General features: G+C 52.1%; 1 long non-coding RNA gene across 1 annotated transcript; it reads left to right on the top strand.

The window, feature by feature from the left end:
- Positions 1-213: 213 nt before the first annotated feature.
- On the top strand, positions 214-2,868 carry LOC132026174 (uncharacterized). Its single transcript, XR_009406814.1, has 3 exons — positions 214-354; positions 631-787; positions 2,791-2,868. It is a non-coding gene; the product is annotated as an uncharacterized LOC132026174 (long non-coding RNA).
- Positions 2,869-5,757: the final 2,889 nt, after the last annotated feature.

Raw genomic sequence — 5,757 nt, 5'->3', positions numbered from 1 at the left:
AGGGTCACGGGAGGCAACGGCAGGGCATGCCAGGTCCCGGCGCCATGCTTCTTCTTTTCCTGCTCTCAGCTCCCGAGGGCGCTGTGGCCATCTGCTGGGGCGGGAAGGGCAGGTGCCCAGGGAGGCAGAGTCCGGAGCCAGCCAAGAGGATTTAGTCTTCTGCCCCTGAGCTCCTGGACCGGGGACAGCTAGAGGGAGAGTCCACATGGCCCTGCAGAATGTGACGGGGCGGCTGGGCAGGCACTCCTGGAACTGCCTGGAACTGCGGGGGGTGTGAAGAAGGAGGGGTGGTCGTGGTGGCTGCCGAGGTGGCGAGAGGAGGACGGCTGTCCTGTGTTGCACAGGACATGGAAGGTCAGTGTCAGCAGACTCCCAGCCCCATGCCCTTACCACACCGGGAGCAAGCGGGGCCCTGCCCCGCGCCACCCAGTGCTCACACTCTGGTCACCCGTGGGCGCTTCCCACGCATTGCACAGACTCGAAGGAGACTCCGTGCACGGCTCAGAGTTAATCCGGGGAGTTTGACAGAGCCCTGGGCGGCTGGGCCGGGGGGACTCTGAAGTCTCTGTTGAGTGGGATGATGAGTCACAGATAATTGGATGCACATTCTAACGGGGATTATGCTCTAAGGTGATTAAGAACTGGTCTTATTGGTAATGGAAGAGAAAAGTTCTGAATTATTGGATTATGCACGTGGAGGGGTCGCTCTACTCTCTCAGCCCTCCACGCCTGCACCGGGGACCCGCCCAGCAGTGAGCCGCGGAGAACGTGGGCCAAGCCCTCGCAGGTAGGAACATTCTGCTGAAGGGACAGCGTCCCTTCATGGGCCCGGAGGAGATAAGAAGGGGGCAGGGAGGACCTCCCTGGATCTCGGGTCTCCGGAGGTGGTCCCTTTCGCTCAGAGCCTTCCCCGGCGCAGCACCCAGCGATTCTGTTCTTAGATTCCCCGGGGCTCGGGGCCCCTGGGTGTCTAAGTGGGTTAAAGCCTCTGCCTTCGGCTCAGGTCATGATCCCAGGGTCCTGGGATGGAGCCCCACATCGGGCTCTCTGCTCAGCAGGGACCCTGCTTCCTCCTCTCTCTCTGCCTGCCTCTCTGCCTACTTGTGATCTCTGTCTGTCAAATAAATAAATAAAATCTTAAAAAAAAAAAAAAAAAGATTCCCCGGGGCTCCTACACTGACCCTTGCCTCACCCCCCCCAACGCACACGCACAAACATACACACACCAGGCAAACCATACACACAAACATGCTCACACATGCATGCTTCCACGCTCACACATGGGCACACCCTCACACACAGATACACTTGTGTTTGCACACACACACACGTGCACGCACACACACACTTTCCCTCCCACCCTGGTACACACACCACTCTGCTCCCTTCTCCCACTGAGATAATTCCAAACAGAAGTGCCTGTGAGATTGGGGATTTGTTCCCAGTAGCACACGGGGATGATTTGTCATCAAGCCTTTGCCTGCAGCTCTTTCCCATTCTTTGTTACTCACGTGTATTTCTTTTTTTTTTTTTTTTTAAGATTTTATTTATTTATTTGACAGATAGAGATCACAAGTAGGCAGAGAGGCAGGCCGAGAGAGAGGAGGAAGCAGGCTCCCCGCTGATCAGAGAGCCCGATGTGGGGCTCGATCCCAGGACCCTGGGATCATGACCCGAGCCGAAGGCAGAAGCTTTAACCCACTGAGCCACCCAGGCGCCCCCTCACGTGTATTTCTATGTCGATCGAACACCTGCTATGTGCCAGGCCCAATCCTAGGTTCTGGAGACCTTCCTTTGGGTTCCTTTAGGAGTGGGCCTTGAGAAAAGGACTCTAAAGAAACTAAAAGGCTTTATTGGGATAGCATTCATTTACTGTACAATTCATCCCTTCGCAGTGTCTACTTTGGGGATTTTTAGTATAGTTACAGAGTTGTATAACCATCAGCACACTCAATTTTAGAACATTTTCATCATCCCCTAAAGAGATCCCACAGGCCTTAGCAGCCTTTCCCTGCTGTCCTCGCTCCCCGCCCCCCGGCAGCCATCACTGGGCTTTGTCTAGAGATACACCTGTTCTGGACACTCGGTATGAATGGAATCATACACCACGTGGACTTTCATGACCAGCTTCCTTCCCTGAGCACAGCTACCCACACCGCAACAGCGACCGGCACTTCCCTTTGTGTTTCTGGCTGAATACTATTCCCCGTATCGATCTGCACATTTTGCTTCTCCATGCATCAGCGAGTGGTCCCTGAGGTTGTTTCGTGCTCTGACTATTCTAGATTATGCTGCTATGAACATGTGTGCACATATGTTTTCAGTTCTTTTGGGGTCCACGCCTAGGCATGGGATTCCTGTGTCATATGGTAACTCCATGTCTGACACTTTGAGAAACTGCCAAACTGTTTTCTAAAGCAGCTGGGCCATCTTACATCCCCACTAGCAAGGCATGGGTGATCCAATTTGAGATAAGAGTTTAACTGTACGATTCTATTTGGGAAGTGATCCCAGGATACACCAGTAGGAGCGTAGGGGAGGGAAAAAGAGAAGGGAAGGCAGCCAATAAAGGATTATTATCAAGAAAATTACCACTGAGAATAATTGAAGCTCAAAGGCCACTGCCTAACTCTGGGAGTCCGTAAAGAACTTGGACTTCAGAGCCACCCTGCCAGAGGAGAAGGGAGCAAGGGGATGTATAAACCGATTCCCAGCAGCCCTGATGAGTGTTTCTGTGTGTGTCTGCATCTGTGTGTTAATTTCCTGTTAATTCCCTTTTGCTTGATGCAGATGCAAGCAACGCGGGCACAGCGGGAACAAGCCATCATGCAAAGAAATGCAGATGCTCGCAGCTGGAGTCAAATCTGTTGTGCAGGACTGGGCCAGGGCAAAGGAGGTGAGCTGGGACACCAGCAGCACCTGCTACCTGGGGGGAGCCTAGATTCCTGCCCTCATGGAGCTTATAGTCTAGTGAGAGGGAGAGAAAGGAAGATCTGCAGTACCTAGCCAGATAGGCAGGTGACCTAGCCTGAAGGCAGGTGACGGGGCATCAGGGGTGCTGTGGTAGCTCAGGGGGTCCTCTCTTGGAGGAGATGACATTTCAGCTGACACCCGAAGGAAATGTGAGACAGGCCATCTGAAGGCTGGTTGAACGTGGAATGGAAAATAACCCTGGAATCAGGGCTGTGGAAAGAGCAAGTGCTAAGACCCAGAATGGGAATAGCCTTGGCAGTAAGCAGGGGGGATTGCAAGAAGTCCAGGGTAGCTTTGGAAGAGAGGATGAGGCAGAGTAGGACAGAACAGAGATAAAGGCAGAAGTTGCGAACACCTTGTTGCTGGGCATCTGGACCCAGCCCCGAGACATCCATTCGTTCCATTTACTAGTTTGGGCACCAGTCTGGGTGCTGGACGTGCTCCGGTGAATGCGTGTGACGGAGCCCTGCCCTCACAGAGCATCCATTCTGATAGGTGGATGAGTAAACAGCGTAAGTATGTACTAGAGGCTATTAATATGTAACTTGTATTAGAAAGTGACTGATGCTTCAGACTTGAGAAAAATGAAGTAGACACAGGGAGTCCACGAGTGCGAGGAAGTGCTTAGAAATTCCAAGTAGAGAGGTGAGGATGGCTTCTAGAAGGGGCTGACAACACTCAGTACCTCTGAGCCTGGTGGGCTCCTGAAGACCCCTCCACACCCCCAGGGCATGTATCCAATGCAGCCCGGGAGGGAGGGCACGACTGGACCTCCAGGAGAGAGAAAGAAGAGCAGGGACCCCAGAGTGGAGGGCTGGGGTGTGTTGGTCCAAGCCCATAGCCTGGGAAAAAGAGGAGGAGCCAGGGTGGGGGCAGGGGAGGGAGGGGGGCTGGGTCTGCCAAGCCACAGGGGAATATTGATGAGTTTTCTGGCAAGAAGTGACGGAGCTGGTAGGGATGGTGTAATGAAGACGGATGATCCCAGGCCAGCTCTGCTCGTCTTCCTGCCCGAGGAGGGAGAGTCACAACGGGGGTGCATGGTGGTGGGAGGCCTGCCAAGTGCCTGGGTGCCCTCTACTCTGGCACCCCCATCCTCTCTCCTTCTCCCTTGCCACCCCTCCTCCCTGCTGCTATCATAGCATCACAGAGGAAAAGGAATGGAACTCCACCCACCCAGCCCCCGGTCTTTCTTCCTAATCGTGGTGAAATACGCATAACATGAAATTTACCATTAGGGGCATTTAGTACACTCACAGGATGGTGCGCCATTGCCACTTTCTAATTCCAGAAATTTCATCACTCCAGAAGGAAGCTCCACACCCATTAACAGTTACTCCTCCCTCTCCCCCAACCCCCAACCCCCAGCCCCGGGCAGCCATTCACCTGCTTTCTGTGTCTATAGATTTGCCTGTTCTAAACATTGCCTGTCAGTGGAATCATACAACACGCAGCTTTTGATGTCTGGCTTCTTTCACTGAACAATGGTTTCAAGGTTCATCTGTGTTACAGTGCGTACTTGTACCTCGTTCCGTTTTCTGATTGAATAATATTTCGCCGTATGGTTATACCACATCTTGTTTATTGATCAGACACTTGGGTGGTTTAGGCACTGGATTTTGAGACAGAAGTCCTAGTATTGTGTCCCACATCACTTCTACCTCTGTGGCGTTTGGGAGCATGTAATGTCTTCCAGCCTTACAATTCCTCCTATGCAATGAAACCATAATGTTTTAAATCTCTAGTGGGCTTTGAGAGCATCACAAAAATGGGAAACTCCCTCTCCCCTCTCTCTTTCTGTACTCTCTTCCCATTTGCTATTGAATTTGGGATAAACATCCAATAAAAAGATTCATATACCAAAGCCAGGTGGACTGATAGCAGCGTTGTGTTCTCTGTCGTTCAGGTCATCTTGCTGATCTTAGTATGTGTTATTTTTCGTATTTAAGCATCTTTGAAATCAGCTCACAGCGTACAAGCAGGGGTTGCATAGTAATTGGCAAAGCGCTTCACTTTCTTGGTGGTTTGTAAAATAATCGTGCTTCTGTTGTGTGGTCTGAGGTTTCTGTAGCACGGTAGGCCCAGTTTAGTGACTATCACTACAAACCATAGGAGAAATAAAAACTGATTCCCTAAGGAAACATTTTTGGTGGTGGGATGGTGGGGGTAGAGAGGCAGAGGCAGAGTGAGAAGCAGTCTCCCTGCTGAGCAGAGGGCCGGTTGTGGGGCTGGATTCCAGGACCCCCAGGATCATGACCTGAGCGGAAGGCAGACGCTTAACTGACTGTGCCACCCAGAGAGATGCCCCAGCACGTGCTGTTCTAAAATGCAGGGGTGGACCCAGGGCTAGGGGGCAGAGCTGCTGAGAAAGGAGAGGCTTGTGCAAGTGAGCAGTGAGGTTACTACGCTCCCATTCTCCCTGAGAAAGGCCTCCCTGCCCAGCCCACTCCCACCCTCTCCAACACAAGAGAAGCCACATACAAATACTGAATACGTTTGCCTTCATTAAAAAAGACCGGAGAGGGGCACCGGGGTGGCTCAGTGAGTTAAAGCCTCTACCTTCGGCTCGGGTCATGATCTCAGAGTCCTGGGATGGAGCACCACATCAGGCTCTCTGCTCAGCAGGGAGCCTGCTTCCTCCTCTCTCTCTCTCTCTGCCTACATCTCTGCCTACTTGCCATCTCTCTTTGTCAAATAAATAAATAAAATCTTAAAAACAAACAAACAAACAAACAAAAACACAGGTCGGAGAGTGTAATTATGTCCCACAGAACAGGGAACAGAGGG

Source organism: Mustela nigripes, chromosome 10 (assembly GCF_022355385.1).
Source record: "Mustela nigripes isolate SB6536 chromosome 10, MUSNIG.SB6536, whole genome shotgun sequence".
NCBI lineage: Eukaryota > Metazoa > Chordata > Mammalia > Carnivora > Mustelidae > Mustela > Mustela nigripes.
Note: the sequence above shows the minus strand (reverse complement) of the source record. Positions and strands in the feature narration are given on the sequence as shown.